Genomic DNA, 13286 nt, shown 5'->3' on the forward strand with positions numbered 1-13286 from the left:
TAAAAAGTGGCAGTTGCTGAATTTTGTGGTTGGTCAGGCCAAACTGTTGATTTATAAAAGCAGGAAAGACAAGATAGGGAATGAGTCCGGACGCGAGCTGACAAAAATGTACGTGTCACGTACTCTCACCCTGGCTTGTACTCTCACCCTGGCTTGTACTCTCACCCTAGCCAGGGTGAGAGTGATTTCAGGTTCCACTCTCTGATGAACGACATACAAGAGTTTTTAAACCAGTGGTGTTTCACCACGACTGTGTGTTCAGTGAAGGAGGGAGAGCTCATCTTTCACTCTGTTTTTATGAACTGATTTATTCTGTTTTTTCAGTTATTTTTTTGTTTTGTGTTGTTGTTGTTGTGTGTGTTTTTTTTAATTTCATTTGTAGAGGACCGTGATGTTCTCTGGTAAATCTTAATAAACATTGTGTTTTAAAAATCCCCCACAAAAATATTTCTCTCTCTCTCTCTCTCTCTCTCTGTGTGTTATGCTCTGCTTCCCCCAGTTCTCCACCTTATCTAATCAGTGTCTCATCTGCAGCAGCACATATACAAGTCCAGCCCTTCCATCTAGTCTTTGTCATATCATTCAGCCACAGTGTGGTAATGCTGCAGCAAACCCAGTCTAAGTTACTTAGAAATTTAGCTAAGCAAGAATCAAGCCCTTGCAATAGTGTTATGTACACATATGGCCACATTATTTTGGCAGTGTGTACCCTAATGTGTCCTGGGACACACTGAAGACTCTGCGTGAGAGGAAGTACATACTCAAGATTTGTACAGTTTGCTGGCAACAAATCTGAGATTAGGAATGTTACAAGGGTCAGTATTGGGCCCAAGACTTTTTATTTCATATATTAACGAAAATTGTAGTGTCCAATATACAGTATAACAAAATTCCTTCTATTCGCTGATGATACAGCAATTAATTCTGGGTATGATTTGGGAACAGTCACAGATAATGTTTTTTTCTGGAATGGTGAAACTTAAGAGGTGGTTTGATGAAAATGAATTATTTTTCAACTGGTATAAAACTAAAAATAATAAAATGGACAATAAACTGACTTGGAAACCACATATAGAATATATAAAAAGGAAACTGAGCAAAAGTTTTGCAGTTCTGTACAAAACAACGGACACTTTAGATGTTGCATCACTTCTTATTTTGTATTTTTCTCTTATTTTTCCATATTTTAGTTATTGCACAGAGGTGTGGGGAAACACATAAAATCAATATTAGACCCTTGTACGTGTTACAAAAAAAAGCAATACGACTCATAAACAAGGTCAATGTAAGAGAACATACCGACAAACTGTTTATTAAGTCACAAGTGTTGAAACCTAAAGATTTAGTTGAATTTGAAAATATTATTGATTATGTTTGAAGCCAGAAATGGACTTTTACCTGAAATATAAATAAGCTGTTTATATCAAATGATGAGGATCACAGATTGAAATACAATTTCAAAAGTCCATATGCTCGCACTACATCAATGCAGATTTGTATATCTGTACATGGAGTGAAACTGTGGAATTCTCTGGACAATGATTCATAATGTTGCTTAAATATTTTTATTTTTTTTCACAAAGAACAAATAATGAAACTTCCTGTATGTATGGATCAATTATAAAGTTCTGATGATTGCTATTGATTAATCTTACTGTATGAAAGTATATTGATTTGTTTTTGATTTTCTAAAAAAAAAAATCAGAAAGGGGTATTTCATATGGAAGGGGCAGGCAATATAGGATTTTTCTTCTTCCTGGTCCTTTTTCATTCATGGACTGTGTATGAATATAAATGTATTGTTTGTTTTGTAAAATTGTTTTGGGTTACACTGAAATGAACAAAATAAATTATTATGAAATGAAGATTCAAATGTGGTCCAAGAGTCTTCTTTTCTTTTGGTTAGGCTGATTTCCAAATGTGTGAAATGACTTGGAAGTATTTAAGTGGCAGCCATGATAAGAGATGGTCAAATTATTTTAATGCTTAGGAAAGGTGCTTCAATACTTCATATCTAATCTTCTTTAGCCAACAACAGTCCAATCCTTTACAAAAAGAAAAGACATAACACTGTTTATATTTAGTGACAAACCATTCTGTCGTTCACAATAACAAATGAACATTGGCTGGTGAGGGATGCAGATCATCATGTAAGTTTGCTGCTTAGCAATTATCTGCAAATTGTTAAACCTACAGGCGAATTCTGAATATTATACAGCTCTTTCAAAATGATCAAAGTGATGTTGTAGCTTAATCTTTCCTGAGTTTGCATTATATCTTCATTTTGACAGTTAGTTGTTAGTTAGTAACAGATACTGAAACCATTGCTTTAAAAGCTACTTTTAAACTGGATCAAATGCAGCCAAATCTGTCTGGCAGAGAAAAAACTTGTGGATTAATGTTATTCACTGATTAAGCTAATTTGGAGCTACAGGCAGCTGGATAAGGAAATGGGGCCTGGTGACCGACATGCAGACCTCCAAAAAGTGGGACAACATTAAATTCAAAGTAAAGCAAACCACATGGCCGGGGGACTGTTTTGGGCTTTTTGTGGATATTATGTTGTAGGCTCCAATTAAAACAGGCTTACATCGGCTACCCCAGGAATCCATATGGGAGTGTAATTTACGATTTAATGTTATCCTCTTTTGTTAACTTTTCAATATTTGAACCGTGAGTTGATGGTCACTGCCCAATCTAAACCCAACTATCTTTTCCATAACATTCTGTTGTACATGGTGTTAAGGGAGGTACGGACAGTGGTGAGGCAACAACAGCTATGTGGTCATGATTTGATGCCTTGCATGAGGCACTTGGGTGGTGGCCGTCAACTTAGCCACCCAGGCTCGTTGCCTCATGCTTGGTGCCAAACCATGACCAGACTGCTGCTGAAACCTCATCCTGTAGATGTGAAGAAGAGCCTGGTAGTGATAAAGAGTCCATGCCCTCCACCTGCTCCCAATCATCCATTAAAAGGCCAAAGTGGAATGGGGACATGTTAGCCTTTCTCAAAGAGCTGGGACAAAAAAAGGAGATGTGCTCTGTAACAGAAAACAAACAATTTCTCGATAAATATAATTATCAAAAAGATGATAATGGAGCATATGTGGAGCACAAATGCAGGACATAGTTACGTTGTCCTGTTTACTAAATGCTTCAGTTTATAATATTCTGAACACAATGGTGAGCCTCCGCAGTTGTACCCTCCTCCTCTGAAACCCGCTTTGATTTTGCTATAAATTGAGCCACGCGGTAGCAGTAAGCTGTGATCTCCCATTATGCTCTGTAACTCTAGTACGCCTCATAGGCCACTAATTGAAAATAGGCTCATCAGGACGTATACCAATCAGCTGGTTAGATGGGTTATTGGCCATTCATTGAGTGCAGCAGTGCTGAGCTCTTGATTTCCTGATACTCATATGTGTAGGAAATCAACTACGTCGTCACATTATGTATAACATCATCCGTCATAACAAAGCACCATCAAGTCAACACTACACGGTGTTTACTGTGCTGTGTGGTTGTTCTTAAGCTGTTGTATGCATAGGCTTATAATCAGTGGTGGAAAATAAAATAGTAAAATACATAAGCATTAGCAGCCAGGACTTAGGAAAAGCCGACAGCGCTGCTCAGAGAATCCGACTCCGCTTACACTAAACTACGTCCAAGGCCGGCTCTTGGCATAGGCTGTATAGGCAAATGCTAAGGCCGCCGTCATCCATAGGGGGAGCCGCAAACATAAAATGGGCATTGTCTTCTTTAGTTCCTCTCTGGGCTGCACACAGGTTCCTGATCAAGTTCGTTATGTTCTGAATTAAAGCTGTGACTCGTCGCCAGATTGTTTTGTCTCGACCGTGGAAGAAACACAGTATTTCATATGACTTTGTTTAGATCCTGTTTGGTGATTTTACCGAAGCTGATTTTACCTTCTCTGATTGTTTTGCTCAGTTTCTGAGGCAGGCAGTCCTGGAACTCAGCCCAAGCCTGGAACTCAGACACGAAACCATAGCCGAACTCACACTGCCTTGCTCCTGCTTCTATACCTAACTGCTCAACATCACCACCCTCCATCATCACCCTATATTGCTTTTTACTATTAAACTATTAAATATGTTAAAACTTTCATTGAGTCTGGTCATCTGCATTTTGGGTCCAAATTCTAGCTCAGCCCTGAATTCTTTTAATTACAAAAAAAGACAAACTGCCCCTGAACTGTCAGTTAAGAGCTGAGATAATGATGAACACTGTCTGCTATCATGACGAGTCAATAAATTATGAAATTATTCTTAAAGTTCTAAAAACAGTTTCTTGAATTATTTATTATGTGTAATTAATACATCATTTCTATTTTTATGTTTTGTATATAATAATATACTGTACATCTTAGATGTCTTACTTGCATTGCAAGTTGTAATTAGTGTTGGACAAATAATGGGGTGGGGGGGTTGTCATGTAGGCTACTGTAAACACTTTGGGGGTGGGGGGCGCCGATCAAAAATCCTGCCTAGATCGCCAACATTGCCAGGGCTGGCACTGACTACGCCATTATGCGACGGCGGATATTATTGACGTGCGTCTGCTGTGGTGAATCTACAATTTTTTCAGACAAAGGACTACAAATAACGCGTCGGCTTCATCCAGGATTTTTCAGTGTGTTTTACCATGGTGTGGCATAAGATGGAAATGCTTCATAGGCAACGGTAACTTATATGATGACGTGCGTCCCTTCTGAGTCATCTCCTTCTTTTTCTACTTTGGATTTAATCGTTTAGATCTATACTTTGCGCGTCATGTTAAATATTGCTGCCGCAATGAATTGTGGGGCTTCTATTTCTCCTTTCCTTTCACATAAGATGCTCCAGTCTACCCTAAGGGGATAGGAAAGGAAGCATTTAAGCACCTTTTCTATGCATTTAGAGAATCGGAACAGCTCTTATCATGCATGCAGATGAAATACTTCTCGATCATTTCAAGATTTAGGAAACTTCCTAAGCCAATTTCACAATTCAACCATACCCACTTTGTGGTAGAGGTGCTTCGACCGGCTGCTCTGCTTTCTGAAAATCTGTTACCTTACCTATGAGCCCTGAAAACTAACCTCTGTTTTTATCTGTGGCTAGGATCAATGACCTGTTTGGCAATACCTTCCCAACTCAGCCAAACATTTTGGCTGGACTCAAGTATTTGGATGCCTGTCTCCCTGTCTGCCCTTTCTCTAATCTGGACCTGGACTCTGGAGACTGAAGTGATAAGAGATTCTCACATCTGTTAGAACTCTGGCCTCTGAAATCATTCCCTCTATCAAGTCACTCCTCTTATCTATCACCTTACCTAATGTCAGCTGAACTAAGTTAATACAGTAATATAGCAAATTTTCAACTCACATTGCCACTAAAAATGTATTATTTGGTTATATTGAAGTACAGTAAAATCAATATCTTCCTAGCTTTTACTATCTTCTACAGTTTTCCCATTAAATTCTGGAGCTGAGGTTGAAGATCAGGTCCAGTGGCCTTCTACATAAAAATGCTGAGTGAAATCATTGATGAGCTGCAATTTTGGGTCGAGTGTCCCACGCTTAGCAGTTGAGTTAGTAACCGTGGCCAGTGGTGAGCAGAGGATTTGCGAGTTGGCATATTAAGCACAGGTGAATTGTTGCCTCTCACTGGTTTTAAACAATGTTGCATTTGGTCTTTGCAAATGGAAATTATGTACCTGTTTAATTGTATATGGACAAGGGAGGTGAAATCCGATCACAACTGTATTTCCTTCAAAAAGTATTTCATTAACTATTTGTTTCTATAAAGTAACTAGTAAATGTAACTATTAATTCTCAGAAACTTGTCTAAAACTTTCCACAGCGGGTAGATGTGTTTGGAACAAAAGAGAAGTAATAAAAAAAAAACATTAGTTGATTGCATTAAATTCCAGAATAATGTCTGGCAGCACTTTGCATTAAAGAAACAGAAACTCGCAGGAGGATATAAATGGCTGTAAATCAAATTAAATATCACAAATTACAATTAATGTAATAAATCAAGCTAATATTTTTTCTATATTTTCTTTACAGCTAACAAATCCCACAAACGACAACCCCAACACTTTTTTGGATGACATGCATCTTTAAAAACGCCTCTCAAAAATATAGTTTGCTTTGAAAATATTTCCAAAAACACATGGGTCCTGTTAGAATGGGGCATTTGTTCACAAATAAATCAGTTGGGTGCTCTGCTGAGTTGGGTAACTAGGTCGGTGTGTCTGTGTGTGTGTGTGTGTGTGTGTGTGTGTGTGTGTGTGTGTGTGTGTGTGTGTGTGTGTGTGTGTGTGTTTGTGTCTGTGTGTGTGTGTGTGTGTGTGTGTGTGTGTGTGATTTAATAGTTTGTGATCATCAATGAAGCTCTGTGGCACATATCATGCTTTGGATTCAAAGTAGTTGTTGTGTAGTCAGGTGTATTGTATTTTGGTTTTGCCTCTGCACATGAGATGTTTTGATAAATATATGCAGGATATACATTTTAACCCTAAAAGTAAATTTCAGATTAAACAGATTTTACAGGGACAGGACAGGGGTGTCCAAAGATAAAAAAATTCTGGAGGGATGTCACAAAATGTCTGTCAGAAGTGTTTAACATCAATGTCCCTTTAACTCTGAGGTCTAAGTCATTTTTTCATATCTTTGGTCCGCCGCGTCTCCTAGTGTAATAATGCTTGTAAAACCTTAATGTACAGTCAAGTTATATGCATCTGTTTTTCAGGACAACCTAGGCTATCAGAATAGGTCTGCAGATACAGTAATATCACATGAATGTATGAATAGTTATATGACAATAAAGACAAAAGAAAAAACAAAACGGAAATTTAATCTCACAGAAATGTATTATAATGACACACCAAACATCAAGGATGAAGATTTTTCCCTTTTGAAAGCTGTTCTTCCAATCTTGGTTAAAAGAGAAAATGGTCCAAAACATTCTTACTAATGTAAATAGAAAGTGATGTACATTTTTCTACAAATAAGTCCTTTGGTTTTTCAACCCAAAAAGTAACTTGTGCCATTCTGCAAAGCAGTTCCTTTTCTGTAATGACACAGAGGAGTAAACTGTGTCAGTAGTAGTAGTAGGAGTAAACAGGAGGATTGATCATTTTAAAATCTTTGTCTTTCTTCAAAATGTTCAACCAGTCAACATCACATTGTCTGATTGGTACAAAGTCTGTTACAAAGCCTCAAAGATCCAAAAATGGACGTCTAGTAGACTGCTAACAAAAGTAGCAGTTTTTCGTCCTGGAAAACGGGATAAATTATCATAAAAGTCATTAAATGTTGGATTTATCATCATGGACATATTGTAAAAAGTCTCCAAAAAAACACTGAAGTTCCAGGCCAAACTTCAAATATTCTGAAAGGGCCATGGAATCGCACAGAGGCCCTGCCCAGAATGGCGCAAATGTGAGCTTCTCGTCAAAACAAACAGTAAGTTGCCGGCATTAACTGATCAAATGCTATGAGAACCTTTATAATAAGATGCATTTCCTGTTGTGTTCACTGCCAAACTTTGTGTGCGTGGTATATATCCAGAGAACTTTATACAAACATCAAAAAAGACGATTTTGGGCTTTTTCAACCGAGGAGGGTTAGGGGCTACTTGCCCAACCATGTCTGGGTTCTACTTAGTACTGCTCAGCTGTTTCCAGTCAGGTTCAACAATGGCACAGTTTCGTTAGCTGACCGGTAACAAAGTGGCGTGTACCCCCTCATGTGAGAGGTGACGGAGAAATGATCCCGGCGTATGTCTTACCAGCCATTGTCTTCTCTGGTCGGGATGGGTTGGAAACCGGTGAAAAACTTATTACGCCATTAAATTTCGATGACGCTGAACAAAGTGGGACACAGCAGTGCTCTGAGTACTTCTTCATCTGTTTTTGAAAATGTCCTGTTTGGAAGTTTTCCTGCGTAGACTCATGACAAAACTCTGAATGAAGCAGTCACAGTAGCGGTAAACTTTTGTTAATGTAGTCCATTGCATTGTGCTGGAAAAGTATGGAGGCTCCATCATTGCAAATGTGGATAAAGGAACTTTCAGATAGTATTGGTCTTGAAAGACTGCTGACATTGCTAAGGGAAAGCGAAAATACCTTTTTCACCTTCTGGAACCATTTATGAGCAGCATCAGCGATGGAAGTTTTAGGCAACAAACAGTTTTTAGTTTAGTAATTTATCTATTTATTTTTACTGTATTTTTAATTTAATTTAAATGAAAATGTAATTTAATTTAATTGATAAACTGTCTGTTTGTGCTAGTTGAGTGTGTGTTTGTGAATAGGGGTCTGTGTCTGGGAACTGTCTGGTTTCAAATGGTTGTATTGTTACTGTATGCTGTATGATGTTGTGTAAAAAAAAATTTAAAATGATGAACAGATTTGACAAAAAAACTAACTGATTTTTCAGATTAGTTTCACGCAATTTAACCTTTTAACAGTGTGGGTAAATACAAAACAAGTTTGTTCAATTTTTGAGACCAACCAAAAAGTTGATTTTGAGTTTTTCATGATGTTAGATGTGGATTGATGAGTCTGAGACACCGTGAGCCTGAAAGGCACTCCATTCAAATCATTTGTTCAGCAGCTCAGAGCAACTTGACAGTCAACTGATGATTAATTGTCCTTGTTGTCTGTGCCTCAAGGGGCTGCTTCATCAGTTTCAAACATCCTGTTAGTTTCCCTTTTAAATTGAGTCAAACTGAATCAGCCTGAAGTTTGTTGAAGTTCGAACCAGTCAGGTTGAGTCAGCTCCAGCTTTCCAGCTTTGATAAGTTGCATCTGAGCCATATTCTGTTTCTTAACTCTCCTCGAGTTGCATACTTTTCCAATATACATAGCAGCAGTTTGAGGAGGTTAAATGTAAGGCTCTTCTTACAGGTGAAATCAACATTATCTGGAGGATTCCACAAGGCTTGAGAGTGTTTGTTTCCGCCAGCTGTGGACTATGTGGCAATGACCTGAAAGTCCTTGCAGTGGGATCAGCGGTGGCAGGCTACTTTAAAGCTGTTGTGCTCTCCTTCAAAGCCCCAGCAGGGCGCTGGTCTCTGAGCTGTACCACCGGCTGGCAGGGGCTCAGGTCTCTCTAACCCTGAAAATCCTCATGACGATCGAGCAATGCTTTACTCTCCTCACTCTCTTGCGAAGCGATGAGCCGCTTGGATTGAATTATGACTGTACCCTGGCTTTGAAGGAAACATCAAAGGTTAGTTTTGGATGAAGAGTTAACACCTTCTTCACCCTATTAAAGAAAAAGAAGACTGTTGTCTTTGTATATAATCATCTCCTGATTTTCTGAAGCTCTGTGGTGTCAAGTCGTTCTTTTTACTTTTGTGTAACATATTTGAGAGTTAAACTCTCCCACAAATGAGCAGGAGCAGGTAGCCTCAAGTGAAAAATTGGGATTGTCGATTATTGAGGGATTAGTATCGCTCCTCTCACCAAGCAACCAACCAAGCAACCCAATAATCACTCTATTTGTTTTCCAGTTTTCCCCTTTTTTTCTTTTTTAGTTTAATGTGGATACTTGTGTTATGTGGGTGAACAATGGCGTCTACCCCCCGATTTTTTCTTACAAAATCAATAAAATTCAAGAGAAAAGTGTCTTAACATACATCAAAGGCTAAAAACAAATATCAGACACACAAATACCTCACGATACACACAAGCAGATACACACACACTCTGGCTGAGGTCCCAATGCCACAGGTAAGAATAATAATCTCACAAGACAGTAAAGATATAAAAATGTCTGAAGTTAATGTACAGTAATGCAATTGATGTGATTAGATATTAAAGCAAGAATCTGTTGTTCACTCAGCCAGTGAAATTTGAACAGACCAAAGCATAGTGGGAAAAAAATATGGATTTTAAGCCAAAACTTGATAAACTCAGCCACAACCTCAGTGGCAGTATATTCCAAAAGAAAGATGTGTCGCCACTAGCAGTTCCTCCTCGCCAAGCCTCTGCTCACCTCTGGCCAAAAAGGCTCTGCTCCCCCATCCTCACTAACAACATCAGTTTGTTCTATTGCTATCTTCAAAGTATTATTTGTTAAAATTGTAAAACTCTTAGCAAACCAGCCTCCAGAGAATGCAAAGGGTGTGATTAAAGTATATGGACTAATCAGAGAGAGACCACACTAGCAAATATCAGCTTAAACAAGCACTTCATGACAAGTCTGTGGAGTTAAGTGCATCTGACGTGAGGGGTGATGAATTAATAAAGACAGCCATTTAGGGTAAGAAAATGAAAATGTTCTTCCTATTGAGTTTGTCTTGATGCTGAAGGAAACCTCATGGGGTGTCTAAAATGTAAAGAGTTTGTGAAGTCACACATGGTTGATGTGCACATGAAATATTATATAATACTTAGATATTTACAACTGATGCACTGTTGTGCATGATGCGCAGGGCAGCCATACGTAGTTAAAAGCAAGTATTTCTCTTCCCTTAGAGGATAGGTCAGACGTTAAATCAGAATGAAGAATTATGAGGTTTTGTTTTTTTCTTGACCAAATTGTTGCATAGACAAAATGACCAATGCTGCTAACAGGGCAACAAAAGGAGATACACAAACCCGGGAGGGGGAGGCAGAGGAAGAGTTGTGAAGTCAGTAGAGCTGGGGCACTGAGTCAGCAATAAAGCTGGAGTGTGCCTGCTGATATACTGCAGGACTCCACTGGGCTACGGCCTCATAAGCCCACCACACCCCCTCGGGTCAGGATCACACAGGGCTAATACATGTTAAATGGCGCTTAATTCTTTTGTTATACATCATTTCGAGTTGTTCAGAGGTGTTTTTACGCTTATCACTCGCCATCTGCAGATCGGTGTCACATCAGTGTCTGCGTGCGCTAACTCACACGGTGCTGATGTGATCTGTGAAGAATTGGGCCAAAGGAAAATCGCAGCAGCTAATATGATGCACAGACAAAAGCTAATTCTTTTAGTGTTGTGCAGCAAGGAACAGGACGAGGCTTTGTGGTCAGTGATAGAGGACTGGGAGGCATTTTATGGACTATAAAGGTGATTCTGTTGGGATTGTGGATACCTGGCTCTGTTTATGGTCCACTCGTCATATGCAGGATGGAATGTGTGTGCTGCTTGTCCCCTCCTTTGCTCTCTCAGTTTAGATTGTGCTGCTGGCCGGGCCTGACTACCGGTTCCTGCCCCTCCCACCAATCACCTGCTACTGTATATAATCTCCGGAATGATCACCACTTCCGTACCAGAATGTGACCTTACCTCTTGGTAATGTGCTTCGTCCAAACCCTTTTGCCAGTCTTGAACTTTGTGTCTTGAAGATTTTTTCAATGCCTGCCCCATCTTTCCACATTCCTTCACTCTGACCTGCTCCCATGGATTACCCCAAAACAGACTCTCAGTTCCCCAGCACTAGACTCTGGAATTCCCCTTTCCCTTCGTGATTTCCTGTGCCATTTGGTTTGATAGGTTTGGGTCTGTTAGCCTCTTTATTTTTTGTACATTCTTCGTTCATTCACTTATACGCAGATCTTTGTAAGTAAATATCCCTTTGATTCTTATTTTTAACTTATCCTTGCGTCCTGCTCTGTATCTGTATTTTAAGTCCTGAACCATTTGCCAGCCTGACATGAACTGATTTCATTTCCAAGATGGAAAACCCCCAAACTAGTCACAATAATAGAAAATAGCCTCCTCTTTTTGACAAGGTTAATGTACATTTCAAGTACTTCCCTTTACGTAGGTTGAAGCTTTTACATGGCTTAGGAAAAGTTGTAAAGAACTCAAAAAGCATTTGGTTTTGTTGGTCGTGAGGTTTTGTGTTGAGCCTACTGAGCTCATACTGCCCAGAGGAGATTTATTGGGTTATAGCCCAACTTTTCCAATATACGACATACATAAATGAGTTACATGTACATCATTACTTTCACCTCCGTTTACTACGTACATGGTTTCTTTGTATTTTGTTTCGTTCTTTATTTTGTCTGCCTCCATTTCTTGCCGCAGGAAATAATCGGGATGCTGCAAACACAGAACAAGTAATGTGATGAATTCAGCATAATAGGAAAGGAAACTTTAATCTGGCGGACAAAGTTATTGCGGTGAATCAAGTTCAGACTGTCATGTCTTAAGGCCTGATCTTTGTCTCCTTATATAGTCATCCTGTATTGTACTATTTTTTGTCCCTTTCATCAGTGATATTTGTTTTTAATGTTGTATTCATGATGTTTGTTTGTAATTTTTTAACTGTTGCAACCCTATTTCCCCTCGGACGGGTGTCATCATTGCCTTTTATTATTATTTCTCTCTGTTTCACAATAAATGGTATTTTTGTTTGAAGATGTTTCACAACAAAAAGCCTCCGAGCAAAGAATCTGGAGACAGATCTGAAAACGGAACACATGCAGATCAGTCATGATGATGAATAATGATATACAATGTCAACTGTGTCTCTGCTTTGTCAAGTCTAACAAAATAACCCTGATTATGTAACAGTGATGTCATCAGGGTTCTCTTTGACAGAGATGACAAATTTCATGACCTGCGTTACAAACTTTGGGCCTGTAGATGTGGGCATTTACCAGGGATGAAGGGATTAACAACACGTGCTATAGGTGCTACACAGTTCGACCCATAAGGGTCAGAATATGTCAGCCTCTTCAGCTTCAGTTGTCACGATTTTAAAAAAAAGTCCTGTCTATTGAATGTCCCTTAGCGTTATTAAAGTATAAATGGAACAAATTTGAAAAGAGGGAGACTTTATATAAGCTTAAAAAACCTCATACCTGAATAAAGGTCAGTCTCAAATAAAAGCCCTCACTTGTCAAATTCTATGACTAACACAATTTAATGCAATGGAGCATGACAATGTTTCTTGAAATATAATATAATAAAATATTTTGTGCAAAAAGACTTTTGGTCTCGTTGTGGTTTCCACATTTTATAAGGCTACAGTGAAATGTTGTTCCTCATGATGTGTATTTATATTTATTTTTTGGGTTGTTCTATACATTTTCTGGACAGCTGACAGCAGAGAGATGACAGGACATGCAACAAACGTCCCTGACTGCAAGCAAACAGTGGACGTTACCCTGAATGGTTGGCACATTTAGCCTAATACAGTAGGACACCAGGACGTATCTCTTCTTTTATTCAAAGGTCTTGTTAATGGATATGATGAATTATACTGGACATTACTCATACTTACATACATACTCATTATTGTGCATATGTTAGAGTCAATTAGGTCAGATGGCATTGGTTCAG

General features: G+C 38.8%; 1 long non-coding RNA gene across 1 annotated transcript; it reads left to right on the forward strand.

Moving 5' to 3' along the window:
• Window positions 1-6946: 6946 nt before the first annotated feature.
• LOC118291830 lies at window positions 6947-12932 on the forward strand. Its single transcript, XR_004786768.2, has 2 exons — window positions 6947-11288; window positions 11415-12932. It is a non-coding gene; the product is annotated as an uncharacterized LOC118291830 (long non-coding RNA).
• Window positions 12933-13286: the final 354 nt, after the last annotated feature.

This window comes from Scophthalmus maximus, chromosome 12 (assembly GCF_022379125.1).
Source record: "Scophthalmus maximus strain ysfricsl-2021 chromosome 12, ASM2237912v1, whole genome shotgun sequence".
NCBI lineage: Eukaryota > Metazoa > Chordata > Actinopteri > Pleuronectiformes > Scophthalmidae > Scophthalmus > Scophthalmus maximus.